This window comes from Mastomys coucha, unplaced genomic scaffold, assembly GCF_008632895.1.
Source record: "Mastomys coucha isolate ucsf_1 unplaced genomic scaffold, UCSF_Mcou_1 pScaffold7, whole genome shotgun sequence".
NCBI lineage: Eukaryota > Metazoa > Chordata > Mammalia > Rodentia > Muridae > Mastomys > Mastomys coucha.
The window spans coordinates 91,491,953-91,509,611 of record NW_022196913.1 but is presented as its reverse complement, the minus strand read 5'-3'; the positions used below and the strand labels follow the sequence as shown (position 1 = coordinate 91,509,611).

Genomic DNA, 17,659 nt, shown 5'->3' with positions numbered 1-17,659 from the left:
AAAAAAAAAAAAAAAAAAGAATTATGAAGTAGAATTTGAAATTTCTAGTCCCAAGTCTTTTGTTTAAAAGACACTTAGCTTGTAGTTTATGTCTGAAAACTGTCATTGGAGGTAAGGCCAGCATAGGTCTGTTTCATGATCTCTCAGATGCTCGTGAGATGTATTGAGGCTATTAAAGCAAGCTCTGCTTTCTGCCATCAGTGTGTATGTGTATGCACGCGCTCGCTGTATGAGTGCGTTTATCTGTTTCCCTGGCATGTAAAAAGGCAACTGGAGTATAATGAAGTTGCTTGCTTGAGACTTTACCTCCTTGTGCCATCTGATCAAGAACAATTTCATTTATCATCGTCTGGCAGTTGACCTTTCGTGTTTCTCTCACTTGCTAATTTTATGTGTGCCTAGCACTCTTGCCATCCATTTGCTTCCAAGTAGAACATATTTCTCAGAATGTTTATTGCACGGAAAAGTACATGGGCAGAGGTTATAAAATAGTTCCTGTGGTGTGACTTCTTCCTCTCTGCTCTCTTGAAATCCAGCGGCACCTCCTCATGTCTATTTTGGTTTCCTTTGTTCGATCTTGAAGTTGTTCCACGTTATAAATGGTCCTCTTAGTTGTCCTGCATACACTGGTGTGTAGATCTGTAGTAGGTGGGAAGTGGAGGGTAAAGAAGGAGTGCATTTGCAGAAGTCTGTTCCTCTTGATTACGAAGCATCTATAATTTTAAATGAATTCATTCAATAGGTTTTTTGCTTTCTTTTGAAGCAGAAGAATGCTGATCTAGTCCTCTATTAGCAAAAGTATTGTGGATAGTTCCTTCCTTCCTTCCTTCTTCCTTTCTTCCTTCTTCCTTCCTTCCTTCCTTCCTCCTTCCTTCCTTCCTTCCTTCCTTCCTTCCTTCCTTCCTTCCTTCCTTTCTTTCTTTCTTTCTTTCTTTCTTTCTTTCTTTCTTTCTTCTAGTTGGGTTATTAATAGTCATAAGGACTTTATAAAGTTTGGGTTTAATCTTCATTTATGAATAAAACTCAAAGAATGTCACTTGATTGTGAATGGGCTGCCTTTAAATCTCTCCTCATAGCTCACCCTCTTCCTCCCTCCAGTCCTCCAACTCTGAGACGTGAGTGTCTTAGAATGATTTTGATCATGGGGAGTTATGTCAGTAATTAGTCCCTGCTGGGTCTTATGGTGTGGCCAAAGTTTATCATTTAATTCACACTTCTGGAATTTGCCTGAGTTAATCAGGAATGGGGGTTATGTGGTGTTGGGCTGTGGAAGGGGAATAATAGATGCATTTTCATTTCCAAGCCTGTGCAGCGAGTAAAGTAGTCTGATTTGAAATGAGTGCAGGTGGCTGCAGGGCTGCAGGTTACTCCCTTTCCAAACAGGAGAAGTGAAGATCATTAGATTTTTCTGAAAAGCAGAGGGAAGCCTGCACAGGTGAGCACCTGAAAGGCACACTGTGGGCAGACACCTGGGGGCCACTCCTGTTGGGCAGAAAAGCACTGGGCAGCCGAGTGTTTGTGTGGTGAATAGAGCCACCTGCTCTGGCCTAAGAACCACAGAGAGTTCTGGGAGATAACATTTCCTGCCTGTGGCTCCCAGATGGAAAAACTGAAAATGCCCCGAGTTACTTATACTTACAAAAAGTAGAAAGTGCTGAAATTTTACCCTCTATCTCCAGTGAGAGACACTATCTATGGTGAGTTTAAATGCACATTCTTGGTTACTTTAAGTTAGGTTTTGGATCTGTTTTGGGCCAACTTCCCCAATCACCTGGATTACAGTGAGTTTAGAATTGATGTTTCTTAAAGGGTTATCTGTGGATCAGGTAACTTGGCGATTGCATGAGAGCCTTTGCAGTCTCTGTCCTATGAGCTCAGAAGCACTGGAGTTGGGGGTCAGAGGGAGGCCTTCTGGAAGTTTCTGTTGTTCACAGATGGCCTTGCAGTGAGATGCCTTTACAGTGCTCCAATATAGAAATGTTTTTTGGGATAGGGATAGCTGTCTGCACAGAGTGCCTGTGTGTTAATTTTCTCTAAGAACACCTGCTGCTTTTGGTATTTTGGTAGGTGGGAAGGTTTTTGTTTGTTTGTTTTTGTTTGTTTTGTTTTTGTTTTTGTTGTTGTTTTGGTGTTTGTTTTTCTTGATTTACACACAGGGTAACTGGTTTTGAGACTTTTAGTGTTTAAAATTCTCCTGGTGTTGTTTGATGGAATGAGACTAGAACTGGTTTTCGTTCTCCTCCATAGTTCATTACCTCCAGCCTTTTAAAAATCAGCTAATCACAGCAACTTGGATCCATTTCAATCCTGTCAGTGACCCTACACTCAACATAAAAGATGAATCCTGGGAGACCAGCTATTCGGATTCACACTTATTTGAATGTTGAAAACACCAACACAGTACATTTCTTCAGAGTTCTCTGCAGGGGGTGGAACTATTCAGTAAGCTGTATAGAAGGGTTTCCATCTCATACACCCCCCCACCCCAAACACACACAGCCTAAGTCTGTTCAAACCTGAGGGAGGAGACTGGCAAACACCTATAATTTATGTAGAATTTGCAGTATTTGGAATCAATTTCGTCAGCTATACATTGAAATAGCTCTGTAAATGTTAAGTTGGAGGCTCTGAATGGGCCCTTACAGTAAGAGAATTTGTTATTTTTGTCATTGGGGTTAATGTATATAATTTTAAAGGCGAGACATTTCCCTTCTGTAGCACAGAGAGACACACTAGGTGAACATTTTTAGTCTGTAGGTCTAATTGTGTGATGTATACAGTTTTATTACTCTGTTTGGATTCCAAGTAACTGGGCTTCTCAGGAAGGCCTCAGCCCTGCCTTAGGCCTTTGGCAGGCCGTGCAGCTGGTATGCTCTGTCCCATCTGTTTCACTTGTGAAAGTCTTTTCTTGTCCCAAAGCATGATGAGCTCCTTTGAACCAGGTTTGCTTTTCCTATTGCCCTTCTTTTGCATACTCCTAAGGATCACTCCATTTTGCTTAATAAATGCTGTGGGACCTCAGAAATAAGGCCCATTCTTCTTAGAACTAGGAGATTTGAGGTGACACAGGCCCAGGATTGAACTTCAGACATGATTCTTACTGTTCCATCCAGAATGCACTTGATGGTATATATTAAGATGCTAAGAGGAGATAAAATCCTATTTAGTACAATAGCCAGAATATGGTACAGTATCCAGTGTCATTCTTATGTACAGCTCTGGAGACTTCTTTATTGGGCAAGTGATTTAATAATATCTTTATCCTGTCTTCTTAAGTTATAGAAACTCTCTTTGCTCTCCTAAGGGATGCCAGCATCCATGAGTGTACATCAGTAAGTGTCAAATACAATGGGTCCTGTTAGCAACAGCAATAACAGCTCATTATTAGAGGGGATAGTGAGCCCGGTTACTACATGTTTACTTCTTTGGACCTGTGGAGTTATCCACAGTTTCATAAGCATCTAACTTTTGGCCTTGGAAAGTAACAAGTTAGGTTCAATCTTAAGTTTGATATTTCTGTTCATTTTTTTTTAAATTCTTAACCATTTTTGTGCTTTTCATTTTTAACATATTGTCCTATGATGGCTGAGGTGAAATTTTGAGAGTGCTGTTTAAGGACCTGTTTTGAAAGGACTATTTATTTATTTATTTATTTATTTATTTATTTTTGGTTTTCCGAGACAGGGTTTCTCTGTGTAGCCCTGGCTGTCCTGGAACTCAACTCTGTAGATGAGGCTGGCCTCGAACTCAGAAATCCGCCTGCCTCTGCCTTCCAAGTGCTGGGATTAAAGGCGTGCGCCAACACCGCCCGGCGACTTTTCTTTTTAATTTCATGACTCCTTATGGTTCTTGGTGAGAGGAAAGGGAATTTATTTCTTTGACCACTGTCCCAAACAAAGACTTATGTCACAAATGCGCAGAAGCACTGATTTTGTGAGTGACAGGTGTGGCCTATCCACAGCTCTCTCTCTTCCTCAAGAGTTTTTAGGTACATTCTGGGAAAGTTAACTGAATTCAAAAGACTCACCTTGGTGGGGTCACCTCTAAGTGCCCAGCACAGAACGCTAGGGAGCTTTTCCTTCTCATAATTCTCCCTTTCATGATTTTCTCAGCCGGATTCTTCAAAGGATTATTTGTAAAGACCTTTATGGTGTGTTATGATTTAATCAGATGTAGCTCAGATTTCCCAAGATGTGTTAATTATCATTGCCATGCAAGTGCAGCAGAGGAGGCAAAATGTTTTTCATTTGGGTAGGTTGAGGGTTTGTTTAAAATGTACTTAGGGCCATTAGGATCAAATCAAAATATAGTGCATGGTAATTATGCATGGAATAAAAGATTACCTGCTGTTTAAGTAGCCCGTTTCCTGATCATATTGCAACAAAATCTTCAGAGGAAATTGGCTTCCCCATAGCAGTAGAATACAGGAGAATACCTTATTTAAGGAACATAGTGAACTACACTAGTTTACAAAAGGAAAAGTAGGTGTTTATTATTAAAATTATAAGTGGATGTCATCTACAGTCTTAAACAAAAATACCTGACTCATCTTTATTTGATCATATCCAGAATGCTTGGTGTTCATTGAGGGACTGTGGAATTGATGTTTCAAATATGATGAAGTAGAGAAAAGACTAAATGACACGACAGAAAGGAAATGCGTCTATGAGCCTTAGTGGCTTAGTTGCCAGGAGCCTGGCTTCTGAAGTCAAAGAGAGCCCAGAGTTAAAACCAGGCCCCTGGGCTTGCTGGCTGTGTGATCTCCATGTCACTTAACACTCAGTTTCCTTATCAGTGAAATGGGACAGTGACTTAACAGACCCTGTTATGGAGGTTAAGCGAAACCATGCATACAAAGTACCTAGGTAAATACAGCAGTGTTTTCTTTCTAGATTGATTAGTACTAGATGTTGCTTTTCTAAATGTAGCCTTAAATTTTCTATTTGTAAAAATATTGTTATTATGAAATGGCTTTGCTCATAGTAAGTTGGTCCCTGTTTTAAAACAAATTGATAAATTCTGCAAAGATTTTTTTTCAGCCATGGCTTCAGTGGCTACTACACATGTCTGAACTACTTGTGTGTTGATAGCTAGCACATCCCTAGGGTTAAAGGTTAACTATTGGAGAAAACACATTAATTTGGGGTATTTGAAGAAAAGCCCAAGAGATTTCCTGATTCCCTATGTATTGCTCCAGTTTCTTGGTTGGCTGTGAGCTGGTATGTTCACTGTTTTTTGTTTCTGTTTTTTTTTGTAATTTCATTAAAAAAAAAATAGCTGGAAGAGGGAAGTAAAAGCCCTTATTCTTCTTATTTTTAACAAACTAGAAGAGGAGACCTAAAGATTCAGTGCCAAAGCTTGTCCCTGAATGCTGTAATATCTATCTTAGAATATTAACCGTATGCCCCTGACTCCAGAATGTCCTTTCCTTTGCTAAATTGTTAACTTGTTGTTCTATATCCATTGAAAAGCTTATTGGAGAGTCTTAAAGCTCTGCAGTGAGGGAGGTCCCAGGCTAGCAGCCCTGATCCCATTCCCGGTTGTTAATTGACAGGAACAATCAACCTGTCTGATCTTTAGTATTCTACTGCTGCTGACTAATGCCCAGACAGACATTTGGTAAGACCGAAGAAAAACAACACATACTTGGTGCCATGCTTCAACTTTATCCTCATCCTCCAGAGTCTATGCTGGCTGTGTGTTCTCACAGCCAAGTTCACACAAAAAACAGTCGGTACTTCAAGTCTATTATGGGGGATACTGAGGGTAAATGATAATGAAATCTCTTGCTTGAGATGATTTTCTGCTGTTCATCTACTCAACTGTTGTTTATTGAATGCTAACTATATATTTGGAGACATGAGACTGGGAACAGTGACTGAAGCAAAATTTCTTGTTTCTGTAAAATTCATATTTATCTTAAATGGAAGTAGCTGGAAAATTTTGAGTATGCTGGGAAAGAAAAAGGACCCTGAAGATGAAGTCCTTTATACCTTCTGTTTTGATAACTTGATGAGAGTAATTAGCCTTACTCTCTCTTCTCCCTCCCCCCCACCCCCCAATAAATGCCTTTCGAACTCACACACAGTAGAAGGCGGTGAAAGAGGAGACAGTTCAGTATTTTCTGTGTGTGGCATTCTAGAAGCCAGGGTGGTAGTTGGCCTCGGGGAGTTCTTATAAAAAAGTTAACAGACAAGAATTAAAAGCACTTCAGTGGAATTCTACTAATTCTGGATTTTGGATTTGCTGGGAGGGTTGTCTAGACTGAAGCTTATCTTCAAAGATAATGCAAATTCAAAGGACTTGCGGGTGGTGAATATCTAAAGTATATAAGTAAACAAATGATAAGAAACGCTCTGATTCCTCAAAGCAGATTCTTTGAGAATATACCATGGTTTGTACTTTGAATTAGCATTGCACATTTTAAACATTTTATATTTTCATTATTAGCATAACATTTTAGTCAGAATTACTGACTTTCACTACATGGGCCTGACTTCAAAGAAGTGGAGGTAGGATGAACAGGGTAAGATCAGCTGTGTTTGGGGTAAACAGATGCACAGACATCATATTCTTGACAGTGGCTCAATTTGATTTTTCCATACTTTACATAGGAATCTTAAAAAATGTTGGCTTAGCATAGATTCCTAGAAAGAAGATCATTTCAACTAGTTAATTTGGAGATGTGATATATCTATATCTATATATCTATATATCTATATATCTATATCTATATCTATAAATCATGCTTTTTTGTTATTTCATACCATGTGTTTGGAACATATCCCTCTCCCCCAACTCCTTCCAGATTCTACCCATCCAACTTCATATCCTCTCTTTGTTTCTCTCTGATATTGCATTGCTCAACCTGGACTAGAGAAGCTCCATCTTTCAGTGGCAAATTCACAATTGGTCATCCTGGCAAAGAGTCAGGGACATAAGTGGGATATATGCATAAGATCTCTTCTCCAGAAGTTCTTTTAAAAGGAAAACTTTTACGTCACTACCTTATATATGGTATTGAGCGAGGTTTTCACAGTTCTAAGCAAGATTGGGGATTTCTCCTTATAGGTTTAGCTGTGACATCTGAGGTCCTGTGCAAACATCCCTGAGAGTTGTATAAACACTACAGTTCAAATAACACCAGATCAGTCAGGCAACTTACATGGTATCTATCACCTTCAGGTTCACTTGGATGTAGTTTTCAGAAAGATCAATCTTGAAGGTATATGAGTGATATAATTGCTGCAGATATATCTTTCCTTATCAGAATACAGTCCAGTTTCACTTTCTGTGCCAGCTCTTGAAATAAGTGGATGCAAGTTGCATGTTTCTAAATGGAAATTGCCTTGAAAAAATTTATGTAAATATTTCCCATGGTGAACTCGTAGGAGGAGACTCATAATGTCAAGTTACATCCTAGTAGCCCTTCTGGTACATGCAGATTTCTGTCAGCTAGTTGTACTTAATTTCATTATAAATTTTAATTGCAAAGCATATTCAAGTCAGTGATTAATGTTAAAGATAACCATTTATCCCGAGGCCTGTAAAGTTGTATTTTCATCTCATTCCCTTGAATTCCATATGTTCTGTCTTCAAACTCTGCTTCAAAACCAATAAGCCTGTTAGATAACAGTGCCTTGAAAACTGGCCAAAGGTAAAGTCTCCTTAATTGTTCCTCAGTATCCTCCTTCCAAATCAAGAACCCTCAAGAGGTATTGCCCCTCCTCTGGTCCCTTGATGCTGATAGAATCACCAGAGTATCCTTGAAACTCTTCCCTGTACCAACACTCACAAAATCTGCCCTAGGCTTTTCTTAGCAGCCTCAAGTCAAGTATCTAATTTTATTGCTTCAACATCTTTGTTGGCCCAGAATCTGGGTTGTTCTTATCTTTTGCTCAAGATGGCTGCCTTAGGCAGTTGACTCGGGAATTACACTGTAATTAAATAAATGTAGGGGTTCCACACCTGCTCTCTCCTTGTTTCTCCAGCTATGTGCATGGTGAAGAGTCCTCTCACCCAGATTTAGGCGGCACCAAGGAATTGATTTTCTGGGAGTTTGTTCATTTATCTGTGTTTAATTTCAGTTGACCACTTGTGATAGCAGTTGGAGAATGTGGGTTTGGTTTAGGGAATGAAAACTGCAGGAGTCCATTATGATCTGATCTTAACCTAAGTTGTGAAGAAATGAAGCTGATGATAGTAAATGCTTGGGAAGCATGTGTCTCGATTTCATTCATTTCACATGAAAGGAGTACATTTTACTCAATTTGAACCTGAACATTTAACTTCCAGAGTGCTAACTTTTATGTTAGCTTACAACAAGGTTGTGCTTAACCCTGAAGCTTTGAGATGGTCTCTCAGAGAAATAGAGTGTCAGCTTGTGTTCCTAGGGTGAAATTGGGACATGCTTCTGCTATCTGGCCTCCTTTGCTATGGATTTCTAGACTATACCGCTAGCTTTCATGCCCAACTCAGTGCAGTTTGCATATCTGTATTAGGAAGAACCATCAGGTCACTATTATAAACCTGGGCTCTGGAACTAAGCCAGACTAGGTTCATTCAGTTCTTTCCCCTATTCTCTATGACCTCTGTTGGCCTTAACTATGAGATGTGGAGATGAAATAAAATAATGGAAGTTACTAGCCTCTGTTCCTTTAAGAAAGGAGGCTGGCATTGGAGGGAAGGAAGATGGTGTTGATAGCGGCCCACAGTTGCATTTCCTCTGCCTAGGTTTTTGTTTGTAGAATAGTGAGCATAGTGGGACTAGTGCGGCTGGGGAAGAAGGCAGCTAGCCTGGGTCAGTAGGGACCTTTACACCAGGCACGGACTCTTTGTCTTTTATAGAAATTGTCACTTAATCTCTTGCCAGCGCTTCCTGATGACTGCAGCTTGCACCGAAGGTAGCCCCTTCCCTGGCTCCATTTATAAGTGACCAGTTTCTAGCTGCCAGGGAAGCTAATTGGAGGAGATGGTGAATATGAGCCCTCTTCATATTTCAAATGTGAAGCTGTGGTTCAGTGGTTCACAGCCTCCTTGGTGGTCACATATCAGATATCTTGCACATCAGATGTTTACATTATCATTCATAACAGTATTAAAACTATAGTTATGAAATAGCAATTAAATGACTTTCCGATGTGTTGTGGAGCTGTATTAAAGGGTTGCAGCATTAAGAAGGTTGCAGACCACTGTTTCCAGTAGCTGTGCCTTAGCTGGGATAGAACTAGACTACCTAGGAAAATAGAGGGTAATAGCTGGGGGTCAGGGGTAAATCCACTCTGTTGCTTGTTCTCTGGGGCTTCTGCAAGGAGACCTGCTTGTGGAGGCAAATAGGTACATTTAGCAAATGTAGTGAGTAAAAGACATGTCAAGGAACACAGTATATTTGGGCAGAAGAGGAATTGATCTTAAAGTGAATAATTTAAGCCAGTAAATTATATCGTCTTGTTTGGGACAACTAAGTAAAGGTCCCAGTTTCCCTTGGAAAGACTGAAAAGAATATTTGTGGGCACAGAGGAAATGCTCAATAAATATTTATTGTTTGTTTATTTTATTTTATTTTGTCTTCTGAGACAGGGTTTCTCTGTACAGCCCTGACTATCCTGGAATTGACTCTGTAGACCAGGCTAACGTTGAACTCAGAGATCCACCTGCCTCTATCTCATGAGTAATGGGATTAAAGGCCTGTGCCACCACTCCCAGCTGAACAAACATTTGTTAACTAATAACATAAAATTTGTGTTTCTCTAATATGGCATTTTAGGAATCTGGTTCTTTGTTATTGCTCCCTTAATTTGGAGAGCAAGTTAGCAACAGAGCTATTATATAATGCTGTTGAAATAGAAGGCCAGATCACCTTAACTTGAACTTGAGAAAGTAGTTTTGATGACTTAGTTTTGCTTGAGCTTATGTATAACCAGTTTCAGTACCTGTGGTTACCAAAGCATTGGTGGTGTACACGGACAAGATGATTCCTGTTTTCAAGTGTGAAATGAGGCTCTGCTTTGGTTCTTTTGGAAGTCGAGTTACTTTTAGGAGGTTTACGGTCAGATGTAGAACTGTGATAATGTATCTCTGCACATCTTTTTCTATTCATATAAACTATGCTTCACTCTCTCAACTCCCATGTCCTTGTGTAATTTCATCTTCTGGATATTATTTATGAAATGAAAACATTGCTCATAAAAGACTTTGTACCTGAGGAAAGTTCTGAAAGTTTCCGTCTTTAGACTCCATTTCAACTAGTCCCCAAGTCTTCAAATTTAAGTAAGTGTGCCTATTAACAAAAAGACTTAACCGGAACCTGAGCCAGGTTTCCGTTTGTCCAACTGGCTAGAGGCTGTCTCCCTCCTTCCTTTCCAGGCTAACAGTAGAGTTCCAGCTTGAGTAGTCTTAGGAATGCTGTAGTCTTCAGAGTGAGCTGACTATGTAGTTGCTCATCATAAGGTCCTGTCAGGGTCGGCTGGCATCATGGTATCACTTTATCTGACAGTCCCGTGTGTGTCTAGGGAAACCACATTAACAGAAATAGAGTTAAGTATCTCGAACTCTCCACATACACTTTTGACATAAACTGGAAATCAGCATTTTTATCTTGTTAGAAGACTGGGCAAAGAGAGAAGCAAAGGAATGAAATGTTTTCAGTTCCTTTTACCAAGATCCACCATTAATTTTGAAAAATGCAAACATTCTCACATTCTTAGAAATCGTTTATGGACCATTATAATGTCTCCAATATTTGTGCTGGCCATATAAACAAAATAGAATTTTACTGTTTCAAAAACATACTGGGGAACCCTAAGAAGGTCACGTGTTGATAAACCCTCCTGTGCACAAATGTGTACACACTTTCACAAATGCCCATCTTCTTGGTTCTCAGTCTTTTTCAAAGAAAACCAGGAGTCTATCTTTATTTTCTGTCCTAGCAGCTACTGTGGTAGATCCCTGGACATAGGATCTGGCCCCGAGGAAGGACAAGCCCTTGAGTTCTGAGTACCACAGACTCATTGCCATTCTAGTTACTTGGCTTTGTTTTCCAGACCCTGGCTTCTGTAGAGATGATCAGACTCAGCAGCCATGCGTTATTTATTGACTAGTTTGAAACTTTGTTAAAATTAATGCCTCTAACCACTTGCCTTCGCTTTTGGCCTCATGGTTTAAGCTAGCCCTTGTGGAAACAACCATTATGAGATGATGTCGAATGTCTTAAAATACACACGCAGGATTTTCTGCTTCTAATATTTCTGTGGTTTTTCTCTCTTTCAAGACTCGTCCCCTTGGTGCCCATATAACTCCTGGTGACTGTTAACACAGTGTTGTCATCGAGACACAAAGACCGAGAATGTGCTATGAGCCACTCACTTCTCCAAAACTGTCAGATGGTTTAAGTTAAGAAGGCAATTAGGAGTTTCTAAAGCCTGGGAAAATGTAGAACAGTGTGTTTCAGACTGGCCTGTTCATTTAACAGAGGAGACAGTGCCCAGACAAAGCCAGGAACTGTGGCCCCAGCACACATCCTTGTGCCCACAATGGCTGTTTCCGTGCCCAGCCTTTTCTTCCTTCTGTTGGAATACGTTCTTGTTGGCAGTGATGTACAGTGGCCCACATTTAAATTTTAAGATGACAAAACAAGGGGGACTTTTATTTTTCTCCTTCCTGTTTTAAAATACTTTCTTGGGATCTTTTTTCCTTTTCATAGGATCATAGTTGCCATCTTGCAAAGGTAGTGAGGAAATGCCACATACACTTTGTATTTCACTCTGCCTGCCAATTTCATGATGATCACTTTGGGGTGCTTGCGTTCTTTTATTTGTTGTATCATCATCATCATCATCATCATCATCATCATCATCATCATTCATTAACACACTTAGAAATAGATGGGCTTCAGGTTTTGATTTATTATTGGTTGACTGGAGTGCTCAGGAAGTGCTTTGGCCCTGAGCTGTGTCCTTAATCCTTGCTTTATCTTTTAAATTCTCTTCTTTGGTTGGTGTGTTAAGACCTGTTGCTCTGGGTAGTTTTACTGTTTCATGGGAACTAGTCTTTTGGGGGGCATACCCTAGGAGCATCTTCGCCATTGGGTCATGGAGGATTCTGTACTTCTGGCAGATGTGACACAATGAGAATTTATATTCTCATTGGAGTCCAGTTTGGTCCCCAGCTCCTGAGACAGAGCTGCCGATGATCTTGTGATGGCCTGAGGGGCAGAGATGCTAGGAGCAACTTTTGGACTTTGATCGCAGTTTCTGACACACAGCCAGCCAAACCCTGTCATTCTCCAAGTAATAGGCTGATAAGAGCATCCTACTTAGCTCTCACATCTTTTAGAGCTTCTGAGATGACCGGACCTCCTTTGTCCTAAGAATAGGATTCCTGGATAGCCTGAGGTTAGGAGCCAGTCACTAGAGATTAGGAGCTAAGATTAGGAGCCCAGAAATTTCCACCCCATCTTCCCATCCTGGCTGGAAGAGAGAAGTGTTAGAAATTGAACATACCATAATGATGAGGCACAGTCCTGACTGTTTCTATCTTTAGAAGGAGCTTTCAGGTATTTTCTGGTCATGCAAATGCCTCCAGGAGAGAACCAGGTACATAAAAGAAAAGGCATGAGCTTTATCCTAACTCTGGAGTGGTGGTAGTAGCCAACACCATCTCTGTGGGGACACATGCTTTTATATGTGGACCCTTCTGCACCTCAAACCATGTTCCCTCACTTGGCTTCTCATTCCTGTCCTTCCTAGTACAACAGCAATAGAAATGAGATTGTCTGTCTGAGTTCTTTAACTAGCCCTACCAAATTATTGAACCAATGCATAGGGGCGTGCAAAGCTCTGATTGACAACTAATTGTATCAGAATCTCAAAAGTGTGCAAGTTCAACACTTGGACTGGTGTTTGGGGGCAGCGTTTGAAACTGAGCCCTCGAGCCTGTGGTCCTGCACTAATTGAATGTGTAGCATCAGACACAAATTGAACCGTTTGGCAACTCATTAGTATCCAGCAAGTTGGGGAATTGTTAGTGTGGGGAAAAGTCCGTTTGGTGTCTGAGGGCTTGTGAACAGAGAAGCAGCCATTTCCCCTTATAGGATGATATGTCATGCTGTCGTAGGGCACTGGTTTTAAATAATTCACCATTGCAGAGAATGTGTAGAATAGTAATAGAGTTTTGAGTTATAACCCCACTGAGCACCATTGGGGTTAAAAATAAGGCTCCAGATATAGTTTTAGCTCTAACCTCAGCTTTATTTATTGCATGTTTTAGCAGGGACATGTATTCATCCATAGAGCAAGGAGCATATTCATAGGGGAACCTCAGGGCTGGTTTATTTAGTGACTTAGTCATATCCAAGGGGTTCCAGACACTTTATGATCTCTACTCGCCACCTCAGCACACCAGTTTTGGTGACAAATGTATTTTTCTCTTGGGGACAAGATGGCCTGGCTATAACTATCAAGGCATACCTCTTCCAGAGAGGCTACCGGTGGGGTCTGGTGGTGTGAATATGCATATGTACAGGTAGTTGGCAGGGCATACAACTGGTTAGGGTTCAAAATAAGAAAACAATCTCTAAATCCTGAGGAACTCTAAAGAAGATAAAGGGACCTTCCGAGAACCCAAGTCCTCTTGACAGAGTTGCTCATTGGAGAGGAGAGTGCCATGAGTGGCTGAACCATCAGAACCATTCTGTGTGAATCAGAACTGGTGGGAGCCAGACGTTATGCCACTAGCAGTCCCCTAGTGGAAAATAGGTTGTTCTCGATTATTCTAGAAAGGAGGAAGGAAGCCAGCAATGGATACTGAAGGAACCATCAAGGTACTCAACCACACCTGTTTCTTCCCTTGTCCAATGAGAATACTAACAGTGCTTAATGTGGTTATTGTGAAAATCTAACAGACGAATGGTATAAAAACAGGACCAGACCCCAGAATAAACATTCAGTAAATGACAGGTCCTGTTATGATATTGAAAGTCTTATATTCTATCAGTTCTATATATAAAAATGTTAAATTGAACAACTGCAAGAATGATTCATAATTCTCTGCAATCAAACCTTGGGCAAAGGTGGCATTCACTGCTGATAAGCAGGACCTGGTACCCTAAACCACATGCACTTGAAACTTTCAGATGACCCAGTCACCAGGAGTGTGGTCAGGGAGATAAGAGATAGGTAGGGTGGAGGGAGCAAAGTAATTAAAAGCTCACTTGGGGCTCTGGCAAGACTGTGTGTGATCTGTGAGGCTCAGAGTCCTGCAGAAGAGCACTCACAGTTGTGCATCCTGGTAACTTTCTTCTGCCACCCGGGAGCCAGCATTTGTGGGGGTGGGCATCCTCAATCCTAACAGCAGGAAAGCCATGTAGCACAACTCTGGCAACCAACCAGTTTCATGAGCAAAGAGGCTGAAGTTGTGTGTGAAGTGTGTGTCTGTGTGCATACGTTGATGGCTAAGGATCCAACTAGGTGAGAGTTTAACAAAGATGATAGTCTACAAATCCCCGGAAGCCTTGAGAAACCAAAGATAGGTGGTTATTTGGGGCACAGTGCAGAAAGTGGGTGAGGAGTAGAAAGGCAAAGTAATTAAGATAATTAGCACACATATCCTTGCCAGTAGTCAAATCTATTAAGTATTTGGGTTTTTTTTTTTTTTTGATGATGATATTGTTCAGATTTTGCTAAATGTGGCTTGCGATATGTCAGTCAGTGAGTAACTGTTTATGAAATGGATGACCTGCTTCAGTACAAATGTCTGTTTTCTGCTTTTATGTCATTTAAGACAGTGAAGAGCTGAGGAGAACAGGAGGGTAGAGGCTTTATTAAGAGTTGGAGAGGTGGTTGTGGTGGGGTTGTGGCCAAGGATGGAAGCCAGAGGCTCAGAAATACCGAACAACTACTCTCCTGTGAGCTAAATTCTCATCCCTTTTCATTTTATCATTTATATATTATTTTCTTTTCGAGATCAGAGTCTCCTGTGTGCAAGGGAAATACTAAACTCATTATGTAGCTGGAGATGACAGAGAACTTCTGGAATGCTGGGGTTATAGGTACACATTACCATCCTAAAGGTATTAAAACAGTACCTCTGTTCCCACTTTTTGTTATTCCTGAGGGATGTGATTCCAAATAGTATCGGGTTTTTCCATCCAGGAGCCTGCTTGGCCTTTGTGTTTTGTTACTATTATTCTCACATTCATGCACTGTACTCCTACCTAAATTGGGCCCAAGACTCAATGTGTCTTTCCCTAAATACAAACTGTTAGATTGTTTTAAATTGGATGGAAACACACATTTTGGGGATTGGTGATGTAGCTTAATGACAGAGTATTTTTATTTTTATTTTTATTTTTTTACAATGCATGAGCCACTGGGATCCAGACAACTTGACCAAAACTCCACATATTTCCTTTTAATATATTTTCTTCTTGTGGGTAAATATAAATGTTGTATGATGGGCTATTTTCCTCCCAGCCCCAAGCACCCTGATTAATGACTTAGACTAAAAATTTACTTACAAATACCTAGGCCATATAGCTAGGCTTCTTCACTGACTAGCTAATAATTTAACATAACCCATTTACACTAATCTACATTCTGCCATGTGACTCTTTACCTCTGCTCACATCTTCCCTGGCCACGCTTCCCATGGCTAACTCTATCCCAGAATTCTTTCTGCTTACCTGATGTACCACCTTCTATTTTAGCCTTTCCTATAGGCTATAGATTTTTTTTAATTGACAGGTGATACACCTGTACAATACATAAGATATTCTCTCTACATATAAAAAGCTGCAAGCATCCTTGTCCTAAGCTTATGGAAAAAAAAAAAAAAAAAAAAAAAAAAAAAAAAAAAAAAAAAGACCATGCCCAGCCAAATTCGATAGTGCTTGGAGCAATCAAGGTAACTGATCTGCAGTAGTGTGAACAGTCCAGCATTCTAGCACACCAGGGCTTAGATTCTTTCCTGAAGAATCTGATGAAGGCCTGGCTTTCATTTTAGCCCAGCTCTTCCCCACGGGTTCCCGAACCCGACTCTCAGGTTAGCTGTTATAAAGCCTCAAAAGGACAATTCAGGGCCCATCAAGATCTGGGCCCAAGACAGTTTTCTTCCTGTTCTTTTCCCTTTCCTTCAGTTTTGTCCTCATATTTTGACATAGTAGAGACTCATTGTTGCAGGCACTTAAATAAATAGGAGCTGGACTCATAGCCCATTTCCAGGAAAAATGAGAACAGCAGGTGTTATCTGATGTAATTAAAGTGTGTTGAACCCTGAACAAAGTACTCAGTGTAAATCTCTGTTAGTCCCTTACAATGAGCCAGCTTAGAATCCTTTCTGTGAATTACCTGCTGGTCGGAAGGTCTGTGGCCTTTGGAAGGATGTGTTGTAAATTTTATAGCAAGCCTACTAGGAAGTTCCTTGTCAATAAGTTTAGAAGGATACTTCAAGGCTCTTTAATCTCCTTTCTCAGCCCAGTTATCTTGTCTACACATTGGCATAACTTCCTTTTCCACTTAAATTAATGTTGGACTTTTAAAAAGAGGCATTTTAAATTCTGAGTACAGCTTTTCAGATGAGCTGATCTACAAGAATGAGTGGTTCTTCTTCTTTTCCTTTTCCCAATATCCATTTAAAAAGTTCTGGTAAATGAAAAATCTCTTGAGCTTGGGTGTTTCCTGTCACAGTCTCACTTAGGCATGAAAATTGCTGCATTCTTATCTCATTTCACTTTGTATTTTTCACAAATGATTCATAATCACACCTAAATGAGTAATTTAGCAATGTTTAGATATTTTTCTGTCTAGATTGCACACACATACACACACACACACATTGCTGATGTAGAATTACTCCGATATTATAAAATAATGTCAGCTAATTCTTTAGTCCACTGTGATTTTTCTCACGTTTCCAGACATTTCAAAAGTCTTTATTGTGTAGGCTTATGATGGATTTATTGACTGCAAACAGACATTTGTTATTCAACCTAAATGCTATTCTGCCAGCTTCAACTGCCCTTTGCAGCTTCTTCTTTCTCTAAAGGTAATCTCAAAACAAGTTGCTACTGTTCTTAAGATGCTAAGAATAGGAGAGGGGGAATTTGTGGAATCGTCTGCTTCTGCAGATGCCAAGGAAACTTTAAGATATTTGTCTCTCAAGGACAAATTAACCTCACTCTTTCTTTAAAATAAAGAAAAAAATAAACTTTTCATTTTGTGACGCAATGAGCACTTTTTAATTTGTGAGATTTGGAAAAAGAAAGGAAGGTGGGAAGGAAGCAGAGAGAGACAGACAGACAGACAGACAGACAGATGGACATTGGAAGTCACAGGGCAACTTTTTGCCTTTACATGGGTTCTGGGAACTGAAAGCAAGTTGTCAGGCTTGTACAGCAAGCCCCTTTACCAACTGAGCCATCTCCTTGGCCCTTGATTAACCTACTTCTTAAATTTTCATTCAGCAAAAACTGTGAGATCATTAGATACCATTTAAATTCTAGGCCTATCTGCCCTGTTTGGTTCCAAGTTGGAGAGGAGTTGTCTTCCACTGGGGAGTAATTTGTCTCCATTAACTGAGGACAAGTGTGCATGCGTGTTTTAATTACATAGTAAATTAGGAGAATTTAAGATGCAAGAATATGTGAAAGCCAAGAATTCAAAAG

The 17,659-nt window shown here is 40.2% G+C and overlaps 1 protein-coding gene across 1 annotated transcript in view; it reads left to right on the top strand.

Annotated features, from left to right (window-relative positions):
- Positions 1-17,659, top strand: part of Ext1 (exostosin glycosyltransferase 1) — a 283,742-nt gene that overhangs the window by 130,884 nt on the left and 135,199 nt on the right. The gene's annotated exons all lie outside the window — the stretch shown is intronic.